The sequence below is a fragment of the Formica exsecta genome, unplaced genomic scaffold (assembly GCF_003651465.1).
Source record: "Formica exsecta isolate Colony F162 unplaced genomic scaffold, ASM365146v1 scaffold122, whole genome shotgun sequence".
NCBI classification, from domain to species: domain Eukaryota; kingdom Metazoa; phylum Arthropoda; class Insecta; order Hymenoptera; family Formicidae; genus Formica; species Formica exsecta.
This window is the reverse complement of record NW_021848556.1, coordinates 324307-337563: the sequence shown is the minus strand read 5'-3', so window position 1 is coordinate 337563 and position 13257 is coordinate 324307. Positions and strand designations below refer to the sequence as shown.

The following is a 13257-nucleotide window of genomic DNA, read 5'->3' as shown; positions in this document are numbered from 1 at the left end:
AATAAATTTTTTATAATAAATTTATTTTTTGTTTTATTTAATTCTTTTTTTTTAATTAAATTTATTTAAGAATTATACGCACTTGCTTCTCATACAAGATTCATATTTGATTTATATTAGAGTTTCTATCTAGATTAATTTTCGTTATTTTGTTTAAAAAAGAATCGTGTGAAATATCAAAAAAACTACGGAAAAAGTTTATTTCTTTTCGTATTAAAAAAGGGTATTTTTAAAAATTGTGTTATGATTATCTAATTAATGAAAGAAGACTAGAATAAAAATTTAAGTAGCGAATAATTAGATAGAAATTCAATGAGAAAAATACGATTTGCTACGGAAGGAACAATGAAGTTGCCAACTGTATAGCGTCCCTTTACAGTTCCATGAAACTCCCACAAAAGTCACAGATGGAGGCAACTTACAGCCAGAAAGATACGGAAGTATCCCATATTATCCTCTACCCTATTATACTCAACTCTCCCCTATCCATAAATCCGCAGCTGCTGAACTCGAAATAATTTTATAGGAATGCGACATAAATCTCTCGCGAAGGATGATTATAATTAATGGATATTTTATATAACATATATTATATCCCTATTTTGTATAATCCAGTAATATATGCGTTAAAAATGCATACGAGACAAAGATCGATCAGTGTTATTTTTTTAATATACGAGCTTCGTGATATGTTCATTAAATCGTCTCTTTTGATCGTTCAAAACATTCTACATCATTTTAGCTGTGAAAGAGAAAAGTAGAAAAAGAAGAAAGAGAAAATACTTTGGATATATTTTCGTATGTTTCTCGAGCGTTGCGCAAACGTCGTCCACGCGTGTAACACTCCCCTACAAAAGAAAGGCGTAAAAAAAAACATTGAACGTGACCCGATTCTTTCGGGTTATTCATAGCGTTGCACACGTCCGCAAGAGTTTGAGCGTGGCGCAGCATGTAAAGACGCGCGCATTATTTGTGCGTGTGTCTGGCCGAGTAGCGGATTGAGGGTGACGTAAGTGCATAAGAGAGCGATCTGAAAGAGTTTAATTCGTCGTCGAAACGATACGCCTCGCCTGCGCCACGTCCGACTCTGTAGTTTTATAGCCCATCGGACTGTAAAAGATAATTGGATCCTAGCTTAACTATTATTGACCCGCACTGCTCAGCCCAGACGACAAAAGAATCATCCGAATCTATGTCAGAATTTAATGCTACCGCCCAAGTCACATATTTGATTTAATTAATTCAGTTTATAACGCAAAATTGATTAATTGAAAATACTGGAAACTGGAAATTTTCTCGATTCTAATAAAATTTTTCTCTCTCTTTTTCTCCCTCTTTCTCTTTTTCTCCCTTTTTCTCCCTTTTTCACGCGTTAATGAGAAAGATTAAGGGTTAATTTTGCTTCACTTCAGATCGCAAGCTTTGTGAGTTTCTGTACAAATTCACGGTGAGATACTGAATGCTCTGCTGGGGTTTCACCTTAATTAACTGTCCTAAATTCGTGCGCGCGAAGAAGGGAAAAAAGAATCTATCAAAGGAGCGTTTATCAGATTAGAGGTTCGCCTTTGTCGCGCTTTTCAATAGGACTTAATTAATTTTTTTTTTTTTTTATCCGTTCGCCACCGCTCAAATCGACTAATTAGCCGATTGCGCAAAATCGATCTTCCGTACGATAAATTTTCCAAAAGCAGACTATATTCTTTTTCGATCGTGTAAAAATAATATAAGAAAAAACAAATTTGAGCATTTTTAGTAATTGTCAATAATAATCAATAATAATAATAATTTATTTGTATAAATTTGGAATCAAATGATATTTGGCGCGAGAGGTTCTCTCTATTTAATTACACTCAAACATATCTCCGAGTGAGATAAAAAGGATAATGTTTATCTATCAGCCATTTAATCGGCACTTGAGAAATCGATTTTTTGTTGGATGAAATCTTAGACGAAGAAACCAAATCCCGGTTTCCTGTCGCGCGCGGAAAGAAATGTAACCAGCAGCGTTTTTGCCACTCTGCGAGAAATTTCCATGCAAATGTTTCGTGATCGATATCCTCCACCGATGCCGATCACGCGGTATCTATCTTCTCCCTCAGTCTTTCTCATCACTTTTCTTCGCGGGTTTCTCCGGCGACGGTGTTTACCCCCTTGAGATACGGCGAGAACATTTCGCGCCGCGCGGCGCGAGATGCAAATTTCCGAATCAACAATTTAAAGCCGTCTACTCGTTTAATTAAGGATTTCGGAGTTTCTACAGTTGCAGTAGAAACCTCGATTTATTCTCTCGCAGAAATAAATCGTGCGGCGAAATTGTTTTAACAGTAAGTGGTAACGATGTGTCTTGTAGGTTCTCTTACGGGAATTATTTTCTCGATTTTTATATAAAATTTCTGAAAATCCGATTTAGTACCAAGCGGCTTCGGAAATAATTGGAAAGCTTTAATATTACTAATTATTTTATTATCCGATATAAATATCTGAAGTTTTCATCTCGCATAAAGTTTCGCCAATTAGTATGACATTTCGATTTCACTCCAAATATATGGTTCTGAGGGAATCATACTGTATCGAGGAAAAATACACAGAAATATCACAAAAATCTTGAGAATCTGTTTCTTACGTTCTTATATGTAGGATTCTTATACGTCAAAACTTCGGGAAACTTATATAGTTATCGGATTTTCCAAATAGTTGAAAATCAATACACCATAAATGTCAATGGAGCGCAATAAAGCAATTTGCAAAACAATATACCATCACGTCGGTTCTAAAATCCATTTTTTTAACAAATATAAATAATTTTTCGGAAAAAAACAAACATTTTATAGAGCAATTTTTTACAACGATAAAAATAACGTTGTTTTATAAACCAGTTTTTTAAAAATGATTAAGATAACATTGGTTTGTGTAACTTTGTGGTTTCTTCCGCGTTAAAATAATATTGTTTTGTATAACAGTTTTAAATGGTTATATTTATACGTATAGGGTTTTTCTGTATATAATCGCTCTCTTCTCTTACGCACGAGACATCCGATATGACGCGTGCCAAGGTAAATGCGTATTACACGTCATTGATTTTTCTCGTTCTGCCATTATTATGCGTCGTTGAATCCCCATCCATTGTACGCAATACGACAATGTCTTACCACACCCAGTGCGTTTCATGTGGAATTTAATTGTTTCGTAGGCGTAGCACGCGCTTGACTAATATTTGCTCGATTGTCGCGCATAATCAGTATTTCAATCTTGGAAATGTTTTTAAAATTAATGCCGTTATGTTAAATTTTTTATTTACACACAATATCACTTTTTTACCTTTACACAACAATATGATTAGTTTTATATGAATTACATATTTCTATTTTTAATATTCTATCTCTTTTTCTTTTCCTCTCTCTTCATTAATATATCTTCATTAAAGAAATCTGTTATTATATTATATTACGTTGCAAAGAAACCGCAAAAAGGAAATAAAGAATGGATTGTATACTGGCTCATATACATCACATATCGATACATTTGTCTACCTCTATGCACCGCGGCGCGTATCGCATTATATCGAGATCCGAGTGTAATTTGTCGCCCGACGTGTATAACGCCGTTTTCGTTTAACGAGCCGGCAAATGGAGCCCTTGCAAAATGTCCCATCGCCACGAGAACAAAAAGCTGTTCCCCGCCCTTCTCCTGCATTTCCTTCCTCTCCCCCCGCTTTAGCTGCTCTTGACTGCCAGGCGCGAACCCCGCGGCTAACATCTGTTACCCTCTGTCGCTAATTGTTATTACACATACGACGCTACTCATGAATGTGTGTGTGTGTGTTTGTGATGGCCATTAAACTTCCCCATTACATTATTGCCGGATCGATCGATTGGTCGATCGACAATGGTTTGAGCTTCCTTTCTACGAGAAAGACGAGCAGTTTAATAACGAGCAAAGATTTCCCGCCGTTAAGAGCAAAAAATATGCACCACCGGATAAAAACATGTAACCGCGTAATTACATAACACCTCTATTACGCTCGAAACAGTGTTGCAATTTGCTACTGCAGATGCTATGTTTCCACGTAAATGGGCAATTTACATACATATATATATATACACAATCGTTTTACTAAATGCACGCATGCTTATTTTAGGTAGCATTGTTAGAACAAAGTGCACCTTTACGAGATTTGGTGAAATGGTATACTTTTTTGTGTGTATAGACATACACAAAAGTACACCGTTTTACTAAATGTGTAGTACAAATTTTATTTTCGTAGCGTCTTTAGAACAATGTGCACCTTCACGAGACTACACGTATTTTTCTCAACGGATTATTATTTCTTGTACCATTATCATTCTTACGTTTGTATCGATCGCGCGACGAAGTATATAAAAGGTTCTGTATTAAATTGTAGCAAATAAGGATAATTTTGAAGAGCGCTTTCGACGCTACAGATGCAGAAAAACGCGTTATATCGCTCTCTTAATATCTGAAATTAAATAAATATTATTCAATAAATATTCTCTACATAATGAATTCAATTATATACAACAGACTCTTATTTTCTGTTATAGAACGATCTATCTACGGAGCAAGCATGGAACCCATCACAACGATTACGCGGCATAGTTAAGGTAAGAGGTCTTGCAAGTATATGCACATTTCCAACTGATATAAGTAATTAATTCGCAATCGTGCAATAAATTCTTATTGCGTATTATCTTGAACTTTCGCGCGTTTGATATTTTTTTATAGGACACGATGATTAGATACATCATCGGCACTTTGCGCCTGAATGCCAAGCAAAGGTAACACCTACTCTCGTTACGATTCGCGCATACGCGTTAATTGCAAGTCATTGGGTCAAACCATAATGACTCGCGTACAGTTTTATTCTATGAACCATATTGCATATCGAGGAACTAATTTGTCAGCTATGTGCTTCGAACCAGCGAGCGGCAGTGTTGCATGTGATCGGTTATTAATAACTCTTGGCAAAGTTAAGGAAATCAATCTAATATTACTTTATGTAATAAAAACTACGCACAGGGGATATAATTGAATTTATAAAAAGGAGAAAGAAAAGATTTAAAATGTTTTTCTTTTTTTATTCTCATTGATTTAAGTTCGGGAAATATATAAATATGATTGATATAACTCTTGTGTGAAAATGTAAAATTTACGTTGGAGAAATTATGAATCTAGGCGATGAAGACAAGCATCTTTAAAGATAAATTATACAAGTTTGAGGTCGGAGGTCTCGATCTTTTTTCGGTCATTTCCGATGATTAGAGGCCAACTGACATAGGATAAGGCGGTCCAAGAAACGAACGTGAATTATGGTCGCCCATAAGCAAAGTCATCGGAACAGAATTCGCGATTGTGAACGATACTGTCTGACAGGTAAATAATATTTCATAACAGATAAGACGAACGATACGGTGTGCCGGTTTGCGATTTGCAGAGAGAAGCGGCATTTCCGCGCGAGGTAATTGCTTTTTTCTCTCTCGCGCGCTTTCTCTATCTCTTTCTCTCCTTTAGTGGCGCTTTCGACGTATCGTGGGAAAAATATATCGATCGCGACTGGCGCGAGTGCAATCGCACGAGTATGCAATGCTGAGCGGTAACACGACCATCGTTTCTCAGAAGCGTTGCTGCCAGCCCGATGAAAATTTATTACGTTCTCCATTTTCTTAAAGCAACGCGAAAACTAGAATTTTGTACGAGGATGGATTGTCCATATCGTATAACGATATATCTGTAAATTTTTAATTATATAAATTATTGATGTTAATAAATTATTTAGTTTATTGCGAATTATGAGACAGATAATCGCGATTATTTAAAAATTTTGTCCAGAGTTAAAATTCAGACACCGAATTTTATTTATGTTAATCATAATATTTCGTTTCTTTGAGAGAATCCCTTTCATACATTTCGTCTCGGGTGGGAGACCTAATGTAGTTAGTTGCATACGCGGAAAGAGGAAAGTTTTGAGTAATACTTATGTGTATTTTTTCCCGGGAAGAAACTTATATCGTATATAATAATTTTTCTCATGAAAATATGTGTAGCGCCTGGATTCTCTTTTATTTCGCGACAATAGCAGTCGCGCGTCCTTGATTTTCGAGATTATTAAGTCGACAAAGAAGCTGCTGCGAAAAATATCTCTATGTTCGTTAAGTAGCTGAAAAAAAGAAAAAGATTGACGCGATGGCGCCTTTCTATTCTGATTTCACTGCTTACTTAATGCAACATATCATGCATGCCGCATGTTCCTCCCGTGAACTTTCTATTATTTTAAAATGAAACGTTTTACTATATATATATATATCTCAAATGTAAATGCATTTTTTGATTGCAATTTTAAATGAGATATGACTGCATTTATTTCTCGAAAATATTTCCAAGATATTTATATTTCATGTGTCGAGAAAAATATCTTGTTCAAAGACACACGCTATTCTTGGCAAGCGTGCATTCATAATAATCAACACGTAGGACAATTCTGCATGTTTGCATGCAACTGACGTGTTTATCGCGAAATAATTGAAGTATATAATATATTTTGATTGATAATTCGAAAAAGCGAAAAATTGATTTTTTGTCATATAAATAAATAATACGCATAATTTATTGTGTCAAAAATATTTTCTAATTTACTTTTCGCCAGTTGGCAAAACTAACAAATGGAGAATGAATGCATCGTTTGGCAAAACTATTCTCGCGATCAAAATAAATTATTAATAGTTTCCTAGTGAACATGCTACGTTATAATTTCGAAACAAAGAAAGTTTTGGAGCTTCTCCAAAATTTCGTCGAACTTGATGTTTCGTCATCGGGTTCTTGGTCCGCTTGATTACGCAAATAGTTGTAAATACATTGAGAACTTTGTTTTTTTTTATTTTAAAGAAATTGAAATCTAAAGAAGTTATCATTAAAAAATAATGTGAAATTGATGCACTATAAAAATGAAATATAATTTTTACATATCAACAATTGTTTAAAAAATTGTATAATTAGTCAAATATTGCAAAAAATTGATAAAAGATGAAAAAAAATGTTGATGATATTTATCGAGCTTTTTATAATATTGTATTTCTACGAATAGCGAATCTACGATATTCAAATTGTCGAGACGATGAAAGCGTCCGAATATATATAGGGGTTGCAAATGCAGTGCTTGGCGTCGGAGTGTGTTTTCGATGCGGCGCACGTCGTTGCATCCCGGATTCGGCTGGCAAAGCTTGATGCAGAGAGAAAGAAAAGCGAAATAATAGACGGCTATGCAAAAGAAATGAAATGTTCATAATGAATGACAACTCCGCGCGTGCGCGCGCGCATTTTACACGCGATGAATAGCATAGTATTTGCGAATGGAAACGTACGAGCCTTTTATCCGCGAGTCGTACACATCGGGCCGAATTACGAGCGAATAGAATATATATATAGTAAAACGGGATTGCATCGGGAAAGCCTACTTACCCTAGCGATTCAATAGCATTCGTATTTAGGTTTCTGAATGCTTGTCCAAATCGCGATCAATCTCTCACGATTATCATTAAAAATAATTGTTTTTGCCGAGATGCAGTATAATGATAAATATTACATTAAATATTTCTTGAGTCCCTAAAGATAAATATCTGTACATCACATATTTAATTATAAAATAAATGAAGTTTATATTTAAATAATTATAATTATTACAGTTAAAAATTGAAATTCTCTATTTACATTATAAATAGAGCTAGATTAAAATTTCACCGAGAAAATATCAACGCGAAATTTCATCAAGGCACCTGTCCTACTCCTTTACACTCTCCACAGTTTGCTGTAGAAATGTGGATATTCTAGGCATTTGTTTAAATTAATAGCGCGCACGTAATTAGGTCAAACGAAATAGCACGGTTATACAAACGCGAGAAATGGCACATGAAAATTAAAATTTACCGCAACGTTTATTCAAATTTCTAGCTCGTATCTGGCAAGATTCAATCCTGACGTTATCGTTGTTCGCGCGCGAACAACGAGATAAACTTTGCATATCTTTCCTTTTCGAATATAAATACGAAAAGAGGGAATGTCGATGTGCAATCGGAAGCCGAGCATTCGTTGGAATTCGACATAAAAGTACATCCATGCAATATGTCGCGTTCGCGCGGAAGTAACGTTGAGTGACGATGAAAATCGTAACGGCATTTTGCGCGAGATGAACAAAACGGCACTGCAACGCGGATGTTGCATCGCCACGTGTGCGCCAGCAACGTTCGAGCAGCAACAGCCGCGGATGGATGAGGGCAAATGTGGGAACAGCGTGTCCTTTATTCCGCTTGCGCGATGCACGCGACGCTTCTCGTAAGATAAACGAAGGAGGATCCTTCCCTGCGCGTGTTTTCCTCTTCATAATTCATGTTTCCGCGAGTTTACGGTGTGCCTATAAATTTCCGAGCGAGCTTTAACGCGAATAAAGCTGACGCAGCAACGAGCAAGACGAAGGGAAGCTGCAGCTCTTAGCGTAGGGTCGCCGTCGACGTTCGTGCGTGCAGTGTATATTTAGTGTTTTTTGAAGGAATTTTAAATGAGTACATTTGATTTGAATTTGATATGCATTGTGTTAGAGACTTGATTTTTATTATAGAAAATATATATAGATGAAGAACTCTCGCTTTAAATTGCGTTTGGATAAAAACATTAATACGTTTCAACTAGAAACGCAAGATTATTAAAAAGTTATTTATGTTTAAATATTTATTGTGTTTTTGTTTTAATGAGATGAATTTATTTGATGAGAATAAGAGAACTCGCGGTATATGAGAAATAGAATGATTAGTGACATAATAATACCGGTGAATTAATTATAAGTACAAAGCAATTTCGTTTAAATAATATCAATTATTTAACGTGAATACGCATGGTTACATAAATCTGTATAACAACATACGTGATTTCAATATTATTCTGTTTGCCCGTCATATAATAATATTAGTGGAACAGGTGATCACCAAACAATTTTATAGTAACCTATCAAATTAGATTATGCTAATTAATTATTATGTAATGACGTCCGTGCATTGTGTTGTGTACAAAACGTAACCAGAAGCAGAAATTTTTTATTTTTTTATAAAAAATTATGTGCAATATTAGTTACATTTATAAGTATGACATAAACATTTGTTGAAAGTATAATTTGTGAAAGTATCTCGTTAATTTAATTACGTACTTTTTTTACGAGTTTATGACAGATGAGTGCAATCTCAATCACGGATATTATCAATGACAGCTGAGCGATTTGTTCCACACAGCGGAGCATCGCATTGTTAACTTATCATTCTTCTCGCTTTATTTTCTCGCTACCTATACTTTTATTTCGCTTACGTCAATTCCGAATTAAGCGTGGGCGTGTTGTTTTCATAGTGTGTGTGGTGTGTATGTATGCCATTATGCGCAACAGGAGCGATACATATGCAAATACGGGAGAATCAACTATAGAAGAGTATGTTGTGCAAGCACATACATACCAAATTAAGAAAGAGAAAGTCAGAGAGATAGTTTCATTGCTTATAGAAGATTGAAGGATATTCGCAAGAAAATTAATGTACATGACTTATTAGAGGAATCGTAAAAAAAATCTTGTTTGATATATTTGAAAAATATTTATGTAAAAAGTAGTTTCTCCCACGCTCTGTTTTGCACAAGATGTTTTTGCTTCTATTTATATTTTACTTTCTTTTTTTCTATTTTGAAAAATATTTCTTTTATCTACCGTGTCAGCTAAATCTCTTTCGCTTTACCAGCACAGCAGTGTACGATTCATCTCTCATCTTTAATATTCTTGACCTACATCAGTATATTTGATATGCACGATCATTCGTGCATAATATGCATCTCAAGCTCGCTCCCTGTCCTAGCGACTGATCTGATGCAACAAATTTTCTCCCCTCCAGTTCTCTTAAAATAGTTTTCTTACTGGTAAAATGTAGGTTATTCAGTCACATTGTATATATTCTCATTATAATATTAATTATATTAATATAGGATATAATTTTTAAATATTCTTTTTTTCCAATTGTTCGGTAAAGAGACGGAGAGTTTAAAAATGTTTGTGTTACTTGATCAAAGAATTTTTTTGATACAGAAATTTTTTATGCTCACAAACATCCTTGGACTTTCATATCTTTATCTAAGTACGTTAGAAAGGTACATGACGATGTTCGTTATTAGTCCGATATCACGTTTTCCGCACTTACAAGATTTTTATCGGGTGAGTAGACACGCGAGTTCATAATTACAGCCGCCTTGCGTTTTGCAGTTCACTGGTTATGCGTATGTATAGGCGTTGCATTTAGAAAGGCTCACGCGAACGGATTTTAGCATACGCGCACGCATTATTTTGCAAATCGAAAAGGGATCTTAAAGAAGAGCGACGGAAATAGAACCAAATAAATTATATCTTATTTAGACCCAATCATTTTTGTGAGGTTTTCTACTTTATTTTACGATGCTCTCTCTCTCTCCGCGGTATCCTCTTCAAAAATTCTTTTATCCCTTTGATTCGTCCCGACGTTTAGATTCGCACATTTGTCAAAGAGATTTCTGGCGAACGTTCCCCGAGGGAAACTGGCCCTTCGAAAATAGCAGTATTTTTATATAAATATCTCTAAAATCCTTTTTCGATCATATATATAATATATAAATCTCGATACAGACCAGGATTTTCAAAAACATTGTGATTTTACTTCGAAGGTAATATCCATCGTCCTTTTCACTCATCTTTTATGAAAGTCGCACGAGGAAGTTAGCTGTCCTTTAACAGATATATTCGGTTAGTGCAAGTGATTCCCTTATACCGGCTTTTTCTTGGAATTTAATGAATGACATTATCGTCCCTTTCCGTCGTCGACATTCGCCCTTTTACCTGATCTTTTTTCTTCTTCGCGCCGGTGAAAAATAAACGAGCGCGTTTCCACGAGACAAGAACGTACTACGGTATTGCGGGAAGATTACCGGGGCCATCGCGGTCAGAAATAACGTTTCCTCGGGGCGGGATTGTCTTCGCCATATATCAGCCAGCCTGTCGGATAATAAAGCAGCGGTATGCTCGTGCACGTTATTTCCAAGATGCATCGCGAGACGTTCGATTTCCACGGCAAGGGTGAAATATCCGGTCGATTCGGCGCCGTCAAACGATATTCCGCCAGCTCTAACGTTTTTTTTTTTTTTTTTTTTTATTTTAGCGACGGCTCCGAGAGAATGGCACTCCTCTCTCTCTTCTTTCTCCTTCGTTTTTTCCACCGCAGATTTGCGATCGACACGTCGGCAGACTGCTCACGGCTCATTGAGTCACGGAAATGTCTCCGCGATATCTGAATAAAAACCGCCAAAGTGGCAAGCGGTGTAAAAGATCCGTTCTCTTTTCTCCTCTCTTTTTTTTTCCATATCTCTCTCGGTGAGATGGTTGCACATTTCTATGACGTTTCACAATCGTTACCCGCAGGATATTTCGCAGATATCTTCGTTTTCTTCTTTATACGGACACTTCACGACCTATGTAACGTTAGTTTTTTCCCGTTAGAAGTGTCGAGATAACGACAGATTGGCAATTGTGAGTCTTTTTTTTTTTACGAGTTATAAAAAGACTTATCTTTTATTTATATAATTTCAAGCAAATTTTGATTTAACAGAATTTTAATTTTAGACTTGACGAAATACTTAAGATAATAAATTAGTATGAAAAAAGATTATACATTAAATTATTTATCTATAAGAACAGTTGTGTGTATCTATTCGGCATTTAATATTTATTCGAAATATTTCACATGATGATTTTTTTCAAGTGGATCAATGTAGGCACTTGAAAAATTTGCGTTAGCATGGACGTGAGATAAAGAACCTTTGCAAACTTTCATGGTGTCTGCATGTCATATCAGCGATCGAAGTGAGCTTTAATTAAAAATTGAAGCACGTTTTTGACGTGCTTTGATGCTTCAAATCAAGGGTTATGCATTTTGAATTGCGAACAAAGCAAAGCCAATTATTAGGAATTTATCGCGAGAAGAATAAAAAACCGCTGCAAAATATTTTCTTAAAAATTCATTCAATTATAAGAAATAAAGAAATTTAAATTTTATGCTAATTACACACTATTAATCATACCAATATATTTCTGCTCGAAACATCGAGTTTCTCTCGACTAATCTCACGGGGATTTTCCTCCGTATTCATTTATTATTTCCAGCGCGTGAGCGAGACAATTAGATACTCGAATACTATCGCGCTGTATTTTATTTATTCAAAGCAATTTAACTTCTTATCGTTTAATATAACGCGCACCGCAAGTGGTGCAACTTTCGCGTCTTTCATTTCTTCCGAAGACTTGCACAATCGGGCTGCGAACGGGTATCTCTCGAGTTCTATCTCCCACGGTCTGTTGAAACTAGGAAGTGTCGCGTTCCACTTCCGCGTCGCATCGATAAAACCAATTCTCGGGACGAACACACATACACACACACATATATATAAATACTTGTATATACGCTCACAAAACGGTTGAATCGTTTTCGCGAAAACGTACTCTCGTTCGGCTGGCATATAACGAGTCCGGGCCGCCACAGAAAGCGAGGTCAGAGTTCGAAATGTGCTTCTCTTTTGCTCTTTCTCTCTTTCTCTTTCTCTCTCTTTGTCTCTCTCTGGTCGGTTATCCGGTCCGTCGGTTTTGCATGCGAAACGCCGCCTCGCGTGACAGAGCTCGACTGGCAGATATAGGACGCCGATGAAGATAGTTTATTCGCCTCGCATGTCGGCGAATAGTTGCGAAACGTGCGCGAGGCGGGCTCGCCGTTTTCCGCGTGACTTTGATACTCGAATAATAATACGGAATGGAGGTATCATTAATCAGAATTATCAGAGACACGCCGCCGGCTCGAGACTTGCGGGGATGTTTGTGTAACAGGAGCTTTTATTCCGTTATACGAACGCGGCAGATTTGTGTATTCCTTTACCTTCACAAGAAAAAATTTGCTAGGAGAAAGAAATCGAGAATTATAAAGTGTGTGCTATTGTATTATCAAACAAAATTAAATAAAATGAAAAATCACAATATATAAACATAGAAGAACTAAATATATGCGTTTGTTCTTTTAATGCGTAAATTAAAACAACGCGATTTCTTGAATATACTCATATTTTTCTCCGCACAACGTTCGTCAAAGAGATTAATATATAGAAAATATATATTCAATATAAATATAAATATATAAATTACATATATCT

General features: G+C 35.8%; 1 protein-coding gene across 6 annotated transcripts in view; it reads left to right on the top strand.

Annotated features, from left to right (window-relative positions):
* Nucleotides 1–13257, top strand: part of LOC115245614 — a 170011-nt gene that overhangs the window by 50040 nt on the left and 106714 nt on the right. For all 6 annotated transcript variants that reach the window (XM_029824028.1, XM_029824027.1, XM_029824031.1 and 3 more), the window contains one exon: nucleotides 4563–4622. The gene's annotated coding sequence lies outside the window, so the exon portion shown is untranslated. The remainder of the gene's footprint in view (nucleotides 1–4562; nucleotides 4623–13257) is intronic.